The sequence below is a fragment of the Tenrec ecaudatus genome, chromosome 1, assembly GCF_050624435.1.
Source record: "Tenrec ecaudatus isolate mTenEca1 chromosome 1, mTenEca1.hap1, whole genome shotgun sequence".
In the NCBI taxonomy this organism is placed as follows: Eukaryota; Metazoa; Chordata; class Mammalia; order Afrosoricida; family Tenrecidae; genus Tenrec; species Tenrec ecaudatus.
Genome location: NC_134530.1, coordinates 6,831,941 through 6,845,029, shown reverse-complemented (window position 1 = coordinate 6,845,029; position 13,089 = coordinate 6,831,941). Strand labels below are relative to the sequence as shown.

Below are 13,089 nucleotides of genomic sequence, written 5' to 3'. Positions count from 1 at the left end.
TGTGATCTCCATGCAAATATCCACAGGCTATTTTACAGAATGAGGTGATTAGATACCATCATGCAAGAACCAGAGTACAAACTCACTGCGATCGAGTCGATGCCTACTCATAGTGACCCTCTAGGACAGAGCAGAACTGCCCCTGTGGGTTTCTGAGGCTGTCATTCTTTAGAGGAGCAGACCGGCTCATCTTTCTCCAAAGGAGCAGCTGGTGGTTTAGAACTGCTAACCTTGGACTAGCAGCCCAACATTTAATCATTATGCCACCGGGGCTCCAGACAGCAAAAACATGAGTGATTGCTGGGCCATCCAGGGAAAGGGGAGGGAGAAAGAGTGGGGGTAGCACAGAACATATTGAGGGCAGCGTCACTGTTCCACGTGACCTTGTCAGGGTGGACACGTGACATTATGCATTTGTCCAAACCCATAGGACGCCACAACACAGACTCATTGTGACTCTGTGTGCAACAGAACAAAACACTGCCCTGCCCTGGGCCATCCTCACAGTTGTTATGTTTGAACCAATCATTGAGCCACTGAGTCAACTCATCTTGTTGAAGGTCATCCTCTTTTTCTCTGGTCCGCCAAGCATGATGCCCCTTTTCCAGGTGACAGGTCCAAAGTACAAGGGAAGAGCTCTCCTCATCCATTCTCAGGAGCACTCTGGCTGTACTTCTTCTGGGACAGATTTGTCTGTTCTGCTGGCCGTCATGAAACTTTTGATATTTTTCTACAACACCATCATTCACATTGTTCAGTCTTCCTTATTCATTGTCCCCCTTAAACATGCATTGAGGCGACTGAAAATACCATGGTTTGGGTCAGGTGTGCCGTAGCCCTCAAAGCCTATCACATTGCTGCTTTTGTGGTGGTGGTGGTGGTGCGGAGATGGTGGTGGAGATGGAGGTGGTGGAGGTGGTGGTGGTGGTGGAGGTAGTGGTGGTGGTGGAGGTGGTGGTGGAGGTGGAGGTAGTGGTGGGGGTGGTGGTGGTGGTGGTGGAGGTGGTGGTGATGGTAGAGGTGGTGGTGGTGGTGGAGGTGGTGGTGGTGGTGGAGGTGGTAGTGGTGGAGGTGGTGGAGGTGGAGGTGGAGGTGGAGGTGGTGGTGGTGGTGGTGGTGGTGGTGGTGGTGGTGGAGGTGGTGGTGGAGGTGGAGGTGGTGGTGGTGGTGGTGGTGGTGGTGATGGTGGAGGTGGTAGTGGTGGTGGAGGTGGTGGTGGAGGTGGTGGTACTGGAGGCGGTGGTGGTGGTGATGGTGGTGGAGGTGGTAGTGGTGGTGGAGGTGGTGGTGGAGGTGGTGGTGGTGGAGGCGGTGGTGGTAGTGGAGGTGGTGGTGGTGGTGGTGGTAGTGGAGGTGGTGGAGGTGGAGGTGGTGGGGGTCGGGGTGGGGGTGGTGGTGGTGGTGGTGGTGGTGGTGGTGGTGGTGGTGGTGGTGGTGGTGGAGGTGGAGGTAGTGGTGGTGGAGGTGGTGGAGGAGGTGGTGGAGGAGGTGGTGGTGGTGGGTGGTCAAGTCTGTTCCAACTCATAGCAACCTTTGTACAACACATGGAAACACAGCTCCGCCCTGCACTCTCCTCAAGAGTGTTTGATGTGAGATCACTGCTGCAGCCGTCATGACCATCCATCTCCTTAAAGATTTTCCCCTTTTCCACTGCCCTTCAATTTAACCCAACACAGTGTCTCTTTTCCAGGGGCTACTCTGAAAACATGCCCAAAGTAGTTGAGACCAAGTCTCACACTGTCCTTGCCTCCAAGGAGCATTCTGGCTGTACTACTTCCAAGACAGGTTTGTTTGTTATTTGGCCAGTCCATAGACACTTTCAATAGTCTTCTCCAGCACCATCATTCAAGTGCATCTTTTTTTTTTTCTCCAGTCTTCCTTATCCAATGTCAAGCTCTCAAATGCCTCTGAGCTGGTTGTGCAGCAGCACATTGACAGCCTGGGTTCAGAAGGACATCACTGTTGATGTCACAGGGTTCTTGGCTCAACACATAGAACACCAGAAAGATGTTTATTTTGTGTTTCATTGGCTGTGCAGAGGCATTCGACTGTGTGGGCCAGAATAAACTGTGGCTCACCTTGAGAAGAATGGGAATTCCAGACCACTTCCTTGTGCTCACGGGGAACTGGTCCATGGATCCAGAGGCAGTTGTGGGGATAGAACAAGGGACTCCTGCATGGTTGAAAATCAGGAAAGATGCGAGGGTTGTATCTCCTCACCATCCTGTTCAATCTGTGTGCTGGGTGGATCCTCAGAGAAGGTGGACTCCATGAAGAATGTGACATCGGATGGGAGGAAGGCCGCTGAACAACCTGCAATATGCAGATGACACAACCTCGCTTGCCGAAAGTGAAGAGGAATTAAGGCAGGTGCCGATGAAGATCAAGGATTGTAGCCTTCAGGATGGATTGCAACACAACGCAAGGAAGAACACAATCCTCACAAGTGGACCAACAGGTGAAAAATCATGATCAGTGAAGAAAAGCTTGAAGTGGTCAAGGAGTTTACCTGACTTTGATCCACAACCAATGCTCATGGAAGCAGCAGTCAAGAGAGCCAATGACGTATTGCATTGTGTAAATCTGCTGCACAAGACCCGTCTAGAATGTTGCAGAACAAGGATGTTACGAAGGTGCAACCGGCCCGAGCCGTGGTGTTCTCCATTGCATCGTGCGCATGTGAAAGTCGCACATTGAATCAGGAAGACCAGAGAAGAATCTATGTGTTTGAATTGTGGTGCTGGAGAAGACCATGGAAAGTAACAAGGACTGCTAGCAGGACAGAGAGATCTATGTTGGAAGAAGTCAGGCCAGAGTGCTCCTTAGAAGCAAGGATGGCAAGGTTTCTTCTCGCATACATTGCACGTGTTGCCAGGAGAGACCAACCCTTGGGGAAGAGCATCGTGTTTGGGAAAGCGGAGGGGCAGCCAAATAGAGGAAGACCTTCAGTGAAATGGAAGGACACAGTGGCTGCATCCGTGGGCTCGGGCACAGAAACCATTGTGAGGATGGCGTAAGACGGGGCAGTGTTTGTTCTGTTGTGCAGAGGGCTGCTTTGGGTCGGAGGCAACGCAATGGTACCTAACAACCACCATTGGAGTTGAAGATACCGGGGCTTGGGTCAGACGCACCTTCGTCCTCAAAGTAACATTCTTGCTGTTCAGTACTTTAAAGAGGACTCATGCAGCAGATTTACCCAAAGCAGTGTGTCTTTGATCTCTTGACTTCTGCTTCTATGAGCATTGACTGTTGGTTCCTTGTGAGGACGTGTCGTTGTTAAGTGCCGTCTAGCTGGCCCCATTCACAGCAGCCTGACAAACAACACAAGGAAGCACTGCCAGGTCCTGTGTCATCCTCACAACTGTTCTTATGTTTGATCCCTTTGTCACAGCCACGGTGACCATCTGTCCTGTGTGGACCTTCCTTTTTGTCGCTGCCCCTCTACTTTATCGAGCATGATGTCCTTCTCCAGGGACTGCTCTCTCCTGATAGTGGGCTCTGAATAAAACTTGGCTGAAAGGAGGAATAGGAATTCTGGGCAGATATTCTCAGATATGACAACTCAAAATCAAACTCAAATGAACGCACTCCCACCGAGGCAATGCTGACTCCTAGAAATCCTCTAGGACAGGGTAGAAATTCCCCTGTGTGTTTGCAAGACTGTAACTCTTACGGGAGTAGAAAGGACAGTGATCTCCTGAGGAGCAACTGGTGGTTTGGAATTGCTGACCTTGAAGTTACACTAGGCCACCAGGGTACCTGGAGGTCAACTCATTGAGACAGGCATCCTGACAAGGCCAGCTGAGTCAAAGTAAAACTACGTGGCCCATCATGTTTTCAGATGGCTGCTTTTTCAAAAGTGGAAAGGTAGGTCTTTCTTCTGAAGTGCCTCTGGTTGGATTCAAACTGTCAGCCTTCCAGTTAGTAGCTGAACATATTGACTAGGTGGACTACCCAAGCACTCCTATGTCCCCTTATCAATCTCCTTGTCCTTCAGCTGACTCCCCTCCGGAAAGCCCACCCCTTCTGATCTCTAGCTTAACCTGTAGCATTGATTGCAATGTACCAACACTGGGTTTAAGGAGCCTTGGTGGTGTTGTGAGTTAAGTGTTAGGCTTCAACAACCCCCAACTATTTATTTTGGTGTGCCCCCCAACTACCAGGTGACTTGCTTATTGACCATAGGAGGTTGAGTGGTAGCCCTTAAAAATTGCGTCCATATCAAATCCCCAAATCCTAACAATGTTTCCTTATTTACAACAGGGTGAATTATCAGCCCTGATGGCAAAATGATTAAGCATTCGATGGCTCCATAAAGTTGTTCTACAAACAAACAGTGACTCTGAAGCTCAGATGAACTTTAAGGAACACCGAGTCAATCTTAACGGTGGGGAAATAACATGAGCGGAGAGACGGGGAAGCATGACAGTGTGAGGTGTGAAACCATCATCAAAAGGCTGGAGATGTAGAAATCATTGAATGGTTGTGAATTCTGGTGCTGCGTGGGTCCGTTTTCATCAAAAATAACATCGCAAAAGACCTCACCAAGAATCCCTGAAGGTAGTGCAGAACTGATGACACCTGGATTTGGGGCTTCAGGTTCCCTCAAAGAAAGAGCAGCCCTGGTGGTGCAGTGGGTTAAGCTGTGGGCTGCTATCTGCTGTGTCCAAGGTTCAAACCCACCAGCTGTTCCTCAGAAGGAAGACCAGGCTACCTATTCCTATAAAGAAACCTGAGGGAGCAGCTCTACTCTGACCTGTAGAGTCAGAATCAACCCAACAGCAGTGGGCTGGGGGGGCAGGGGCTGGTTCCCTCCAGAACTGTGAGATAATAAACATCTCTAGTTTGAAGTTACCACATACTTATATTTCTATACAACAGCCCCAACACCTGACACCCAGACACACCTGTATCTCCTGCCAGGATCCTGTACTTGAAAAGGGACCCCAGAAACCAGCCCAGGGGCCTGTCACTGATGGTAAAATAAATCCATTTTCTGACATGGAAACTTACAGGAACCGTTCTGCCCAGTCTTATAGGGTCACCATGAACCAGAATTGACTCAATGGCAGTGAGGTTGGTTTTGAGTTTATTCTGACTTGCGGAGACACTCAACCTCTTCCTCCCCATGTCCAGCCAGTAACTGTCCAGCTCTCTTTGGATCCCACCCCTCCCAGGTCCTGTCTCTGCTGAGACAGGAAATTCATACTTGCTGTAGCAAAGATTCTCACCCAAGGCTATTCTGCACCACCACCTTTGCCCATGTCTGGGAGGTGTGGCACACTACCTGCATGGAATGGGTAAAGGGATGAAGTCCAACACCCTATATTGATAGGGTCGTCCCACCACAATGAATGACCAGCCGTCTATGGTGCTGAAGGATGAAATCCTAGCCTAGGTTTGCTACCTCATGCCTCCGCCCCTCGGGAGCCATGGTGACATGACGGTTACACTTTGGACTGCTCGAAACCACCAGCGTCCCCTGGGGAAAAGATGGGGCGTTCTGCTCCCATCCAGAGTTACAGCCTTGGAAACCCACCAGGGAAGTTCTACCCTGTTCTACAGGGTCCCTGTGAGTCGGCATCAGCTGGATGGCAGCGAGTAGTATTGTAGCCCCTGCCCCCTCAGTGGGTCAGCCCATCCTACTGTGGTGGCACATACGTGGCTGAGATGCTATAAACTCTACCACAGAAGTTCAATCACCAGCAGGGTAACCCAATGTTTTTGTTTTGTTTTGTTTTGTTTTGTTTTGTTCACTGTTCAACCCGCCTCAGTGCCTGAATCCAGGGGTAAAGCCAGGCAATGGTTCGGGGTGACAGTTTGCTTTGGCATGGGACATTGTGAGAGACCCATGGGATCAGACCTGCCACCAATCCAAACCCATGCACCACCCATCCTTTTAATGGAGCTTCCAGATGAAGGCAGACTAGGAAGGAAGGTTTTTGAAGGTATTCGGAATGTTTTCAGGAAATTTGGAAGACAGCTGCTTTGCCCACCAACTGGAAGAGATCCTTATGTGTGTCCATTCCAAAGAAAGGTGACCCAGTAGAATGCTCAAGCTCTAGTATAATATCATTAATATCGCATGCAGGTAAAGTGTTGCTGAAGATCATGCAACAATGGTGGCAGCAGGACATTGACAGGGAACTGTCAGAGGTTCAGGCTGGCTTCAGATGAGGACGTGGAACAAGGGCTATCATTGCTGATGTCAGATGGCTCAAAGCAGAGAATACCAGAAAGATGCTGTGTTAGTCTAGGTAGACTAGAGAAACAAATCCATGGACACACATATGTGTACAAGAAAGAGTTTTATATACAAGAGGAATTGAGCATTGAGCCAGTCCAGTCCAAGGCCATAAGTCTGATATTAGCCCATCTGTCTGATACCAATCTATAACATCCTCTTCAGACTCACAAAACGCATGCAATGAAGTCAAATGCAGGACAATCACAAGTCAGTGGGGAGAAAGTCTTTGGGCCCAGTGGGGTTGTAAGCATCTCAGCACTGTCAGGGTTCTCTCTATGGCTTCACTGGCTTCCAAGGTCTGGTTGTATCCATATGGTTTGTCTTCTGCAATGTCTCCCAGGGAGTCGCAGAAAGAGAGGTGTCTTCTGCTTCCAAGGAGGAAGTGTCAGATTTCTCAAAATTCTCAGAAGAAGGCCATGCCCACAGAAGTCTCATTGGCTATCACCAAATTGACAGCCTAGACTCCACCCCTACACTCTTAATCCTTAAATTGACACTAGATCAGGTGACTACTACAGATGTTTACTGGTGTTTCATTGACTGTGCAAAGGTATTTGACTGTGTGGACCATAACAAACTGTGGAGAACCTTGAGAAGAATGGGAATTCCAAAGCCCTTCATGGTGCTCCTGTGGAACTTATACATGGATCAGGAAACCATTATCCAAACAGAACAAAGGAATACTGCATGGTCTAAAATCAGGAAAGGCTTGTGTCTGAGTAGTATCCTCTCACCATACTTATTAAATCTATGTGCTAAGCAAATAATCAGAGAAGCTGCATTATATGAAGAAGAATATAGCATCAGGATTGAAGAAAGGGTTGCTAACAACCTGTGGTATACAGATGACATGACCTTGCTTGCTTGAAAGTGAGGAGGACTTGAAACACTTGCTAGTGAAGATCAAGGATCACAACCTTCAGTATGGATTACAAACCAATGTAAGGAAGACCCAAATCCTCACAACAGAACCAGTAGGTGATATCAAGATCTATGGAGAAATGATTGAGGTTGTCAAGGATGTCATCTTGCTTGGCTCCAACAATCCTGGAAGCAGCAGTCTACAACTTGCACTGGGTCAATCTGCTGCACAAGACATCTTTAAAGGGTTAAAAAGCAAGGTGGTTACTTTGAGGATGAAGGTGCGCTGACCCAAGCCAGGGTATTTTCAGTAACCTCCTATGCATGTGACAGTTGGATGATAAATAAAGACCACAGAAGAATCTATGCGTTGAAATTATGATGGTGGCAAAGGAAATTGAAAGTACCTTGAATTTCAGATCCCTGGTGGTGCTGTGGTTATAAATTGGGTTGCTAACTGCAAGGTCAGCAGTTGGAAACCACCAGCCGCTCCTTGGGAGAAAGATGGAACCTTCTACGCTGGTAATGAGTTCTAGTCTCAGAAACTCTCAGACACAACCCCAGCCTGTCCTACAGAGTCGCTATGAGTCAGAACAGACTCAACAGCAGTGATAAAGAAAAGGATAAAAAGACATGAACTGTCAGAAGAACAAACAAATCTGGGAAGGAATACAACCAGAATGTTCTGCTCCTTAGAAGAGGCGATGGTGAGACTTCATATCAAGGAGTTCAGATATGTTGTCAGGAAAGCCCAGTTCCTGAAAAGGACATTAGGCTTGATAAAATTAGAAGGATCAGCAGAAACGAGTGTTGAAGACCATGCAGATGGCTCAGTTGTCAAAATGGCGCCCAACAATGGGCCCAACACAGCAAGATTGTGTGGATGATGCTAGACCAGGAAGTGTTTCCTTGTGTTGTGCATAAAGTCACTGGGAGTCAGAACTTACTTGGCAACCCTAGCAACAACAACAACAACCATACAATGTAGCCATCCGGGTCCTAGGTGCATGCCAAATGGCTACTAACCGCAAGATCAGCAACACGAAGCTGCATGAAAAAGATGAAACGTTTTTGGTCCCGGAAAGAGTTACGGTCTCAGAAACCCACGGGGCAGTTTCACGCTGTCCTATAGGATTTCTATGATGGCAATGAGTGGGTGCGGGGGGGCAGGTTTGAGGTTCAGATGGGGAGAGACTGAGAATGTTGACACACCCTGACAAATACAACCAGTCGTTGAACCAAAGGTACCTGCAGAAACTGATGAATAAGTATGCATTCTACGGTGCATGCATCACAAGATTAAAATAGGATTTTTTTAATGAATGCAAATAAATAAATAAAATGAATGCAGACAATCGATATCTAATCAATCACCAACCAGCACTACCCAATGAGTGAAATAGAAAGAAAAAAAAGGAAAAACTCAATGTCACCGAGTGGATGCCAACTCATAGTGACTGTATAAGACCTCTAGGACACGATAGACCTGCCTTTGTGGGTTTCTGAGACTATTACTTTTTCCGGGAATCGACAGCCTCAACTTTCTCTTGCGGAGTTGCTAGTGGTTTTGAACCATTGACCTTGCGGTTAGCAGGCCAACATGTAACCACTACGCCACTAGGGCTCCTCATAATTATCTGTTCCGTCAGGGTGCTGAGGGATGAAATTTCTGCAAAGGGCCAGAGAGGAAAGAGTTGGGGCATTGCAGGTCATAAGATGTCTGCCGTGGCTACTCACCTATCCTGTTGTAACCTGCAAGCCACTTAAAAATCCACCCCAAATAAACAATTTCTGTGAGTCAAACTCTTGGCCATCCCACAGGTGTCCGATGGGGTTTTCAAGGTGGTGATCTTTCACAGTAGATCACCCGGCCTTTCTTCTGAGGCACCCAGAGACTGATTTGAACCTCCAACTTTTCAGTCAAGGGCCAGCTGCTAAATCATTGTTCGCTCCATCTAGGAACACCTCCAACACTGTAAGTTGTGCATGAATAAAAATGTGTGTCCATATGCAAATAAAGTTTTGGGTACAAAATGAAGTGGTGATCCCCCAAGCTACAATTTCATGTACCCAAGGATCCCTGGTGGCATAGTGGTTACACATTGGGGTGCTGTCCTCAAGGTTAGCGGTTTGAAAGATAAAGATGGGGCTTTCTACTCCTATAAATAGTGTCGGGAACTCCCAAAGACAGTTCTTCCTTGTCCTATTGGGTTGTTATGAGCTGACATTGACATGATAGCAGTGAGCTTAGTGTTTGGGGGTTGTCGTTGATTAGTTGGTGGTTGGTTGGTTGGCTGGTTGGTTAGTTGGTGGTTGGTTGGTTGGCTGGTTGGTTGGTTGGCTGGCTGGCTACTTACATGAGTGAATGAATGAATGAAGTTAATCCATTCATTTATTTGTTTTGTGCATGTGTATGGAACTCACTGTCCTCTAGTCAATTCTGACTTCTAGCCACCTTCCATTATAGGGTAGAAATGTCCCACGTGTTGCCAAGATTGTCACCCTTGACTGAAGTAGGTAGCCTCCTCTTTCTTCCTTAGAGAGACTGGTGGTTTGAACTGCTGAGTTTGCGGCTAGCAACGCAACATGTAGCCCGCAGGCAACCAGGGCTCCACCTGCTATAAGTCAGACCTACTACCCATCCATCAGTGCGTCAACCGGGGCATTTTTCCTATTGTTATGACACTGGGAACTAGAAAGTCAGAAAACTGAAAGCCAAAGCAGAAAGACGGTGAAAGAGGAAGACTCTGGGCAAGATGAACAGACACAGAGGCTGCAGCCATGGGCGGATGGCACAGGGCGGGGCGAGCTTTTGTCCTGTTGCACACAGGACTGCTGTGAGTTGGGGTTCATTGGAGGGCACCTAAGAACAGCAGCAACACCGCTGGTGTGTCCAGAACTTGTAGGGCCACTCCTCATGGCCAGATTTCAGAAGAGCTTCCAGAGTCAAACCTATTCGGAAAGAATATCTGACTACCCACTTCCAAAAATTACCCAGTGAAAAGGCTACGAAGCACAGCCACATGTGGTCCAGTTGGCCTGCCTCAGACCTGTCATCAGGAGCAATCAGGAGCTGGAGGAGAACACTGAGTTGGGTACAGGACAGGGCCTGAGGATGAGGGTGAAGGACTCCCTAGAGGAGATGTGTTGGCCTCGCAGCCACCGTGACGGACTTGAGCAAACCTGTAAACGTGCAGATGACACAGGTCCTGGCAGCGTTTCCTTCCCTAGCACACAAGGCTGCCGTGAGTCAGAGCCGACTCAACATCTAACCACAATGCCGCCAGACACTGGGTACTGAGCAGGCAGGGTCCCCTGCCTGGACATGTCATTTGGGGGCAGCGGGGAGGTGTCTAATAAGCAAATCAGTCAAGTGTGTCTTGGTTCAGCGAGCGGTAAGAACTTGGGGGGAGTCGGGAGGAAGCAAGGAGAAGAAGGGGAAGTGTGGGCTTATGATGTCCGGCAAGGAAACTAGGGAAGATCTTGGGGGGAGGGAGCACTAGAACGGGTCAGGATTGCACAACTCATTTCAAAGGCGATTTAGTCATGTTCTAAAATAGATGTGGTAATGATTGTATAAAATTCTCCTACATTGAACTATTGTATGATATGTAGATTATGTGCCAATAAAACTGTTGGGGGGTGGACAGGGAAGGTCTTCCTGATGATAACCCTAAAGGAGCACAAGAGAACAATCGGTGTGTTAGCTGAGGCAAGAGCAACCCATGGAGAACAGACAGCGATTGCAAAGGCCCTGAGGCAGGACCGAATCTGGTGGGTTCTAAGAACAACAAGGAAGCCATTGTGGCTGAAGCAGAATGCCTGCTGGGAGAGAGGTGGGCAGAGGCCAGGTGCATGGGTCCTTGTGTACCCCCGGGAGAGATATGTCTTTTTCCCCTGGCCCCCACCCATAAGGAGACTGGAGCCACGGAAGGGCTTTCAGCAGGGTAGGGATGAGGCTTCCCAGAATCCTCTGTGAAATCCTGAAGAGTGACATAGCCTGGTACTGACCTCAGAGAGGGGGTGGGGGGGTCAGTGGGCAGAATGGACAGCAACCCTCTAAGGGACAACTATGTGTTTCTCCCCACACAGATGGGAGAAGCTTGATGAGAATCGAAGACACCGGGAAACAGTCGGTCCAACGGACCAACAGACCACTCGAACATCAGTGTCCACAACCTGAGACCAGAAGATATATAAGGAGAAGGAATAGAGAGGAAAGTCAAATGCTGACCCTCCCTGGCTTCTGTCCCTATCATCCCTTGCTCCTTAGTGGTGCTGGTGAAGAATTATTGAAAGTACCATGGTCTGCTAAAAGGACAACTCAATCTATCTTGGACAAAGTAAGGCCATCGTGCTTGTAGCCCTTACATAAGCTCCTGTTAACTTGCGAAGGGGTGGAGTCTAGCCTGTCAATCAGATCACAGCTTGATGACCTCATTTGGAGGCACGACAAATATAAATAGCTCACTGGAGGCCAGACGCACTCTCTCACTGCGAGACATTCCTGTTGACAAGACATATCATGTTACCCTAGAGCCCTGGAGCTGGAGGAGCCACGTGGAGACCCACACCAGCGCTGAAATGCTTCCACTGCCACTGGATCCACAAGACTTTCTAACCACTGGCCTGTGAGCATCCTGCATTCGGTGTCATTGCATGTGTTGCATGAGTCTGAAGAGGATTCTACACTGGTATCGGACTTATGGTGTGGGCTAATATCGGACTTACAGACTTGATCTGCACTGGGCTGGGATGTTTTCTCAATACACAATTGCTCTTTTATATAAAACTCATTCTGATACACAGATAAGTTCCACTGGATTTGTTTCTGTAGTCTACCCAGAATAACACAGTGCTCTTTGGAGGCAAGGATGGTGAGACTTCATCGTACAGACTTTGTACATGTGAGGGAGACCAGTCCCTGGAGAAGGACATCATGCTTGGTAACAAGAAGGGGCAGGGAAAAAGAGGAAGGCCCTCCAGGAGTTGGATGGACACAGTGGCTGCAACCATGGGCTCAGGCACAGGAACAACTTCGAGGATGATGCAGGACCAGGCACTTTTTGTTCTGCTGGGCGTAGAGCCACTGTGGATTGGAGCCAGCTCAATGGCACTTAATAATTGCAACTTTAGTGGACATGCTGACGTGTGGTCATCTGGAAACTGCAACCCACTTAGCAAGATTTGTTTGAACCCAAACCTCTATTTCCTCATGAATCCTGCCATTGTGACCTTGCCTAAGGTCATCCTAGTGGCACTCTGGTTTGCTTCTGAGCAAGACCTCTCCAGACTTGCATACAGGAAGCCAACTGGGAGTCCTCCTGGGTGATGAAGACAGTTAATGCACTCCGCAATCACCAAAAGATTAGCAGTTCAAATCCACTCAGAGGTACCTCCAAAGAAAGGCCTGGCGACCTGCTACTCAAAAGACCAGCCATTAAAAGCACAGTTCTGCTCTGACACACCTTAGGGCTACCAGGAATTGCGGTCAACTCAGGGGCCACTGGTTTGGAGTTTTTTCTTTTTGTTGTTGTTGTTGTTTGTGTGTGTGTTTCTTTACAGATATCACGGTGAGTCTGTGGAAGAGGTTTCTCTATGTCGACCAGCCAATTTTTGAGAACCCCTACTCATTCAAACAAAACCTCCCTGCTTTTGAGTCAATCCTGACTCATAGTGACTCTATAAGTGGGTAGGACTGCCCCTTTGGATTTCCAAGACCCTCGCCCTTTTCAGGGACAGAAAGCCTCATCTTTCTCCCACAGAGTGGCTTCAAACTGCTGATTTTGTGGCTAGCAGCCCAACGTGTAACCACTAAACCACCAGGTCTCCAGAACCCCCACAGTGACAGTGGAGATTCTGTGCCAACTTAGGGAAGCTATGATTCACCATGGTTTGGCAGAGAGGAGCCACTCTTCCATAAGATAATACAGTGTCATCACTTTCCACGATGTGATCTGACACGAAAAGGCCGTTTCCTT

At 48.4% G+C, this 13,089-nt stretch overlaps 1 protein-coding gene and 1 non-coding gene across 4 annotated transcripts in view; both read right to left on the bottom strand.

The window, feature by feature from the left end:
• VAV1 (vav guanine nucleotide exchange factor 1) overlaps window positions 1-13,089 on the bottom strand; it is an 84,020-nt gene that overhangs the window by 57,035 nt on the left and 13,896 nt on the right. The gene's annotated exons all lie outside the window — the stretch shown is intronic.
• On the bottom strand, window positions 5,755-5,886 carry LOC142437737 (small nucleolar RNA SNORA42/SNORA80 family). The gene has a single exon (XR_012782262.1). It is a non-coding gene; the product is annotated as a small nucleolar RNA SNORA42/SNORA80 family (small nucleolar RNA).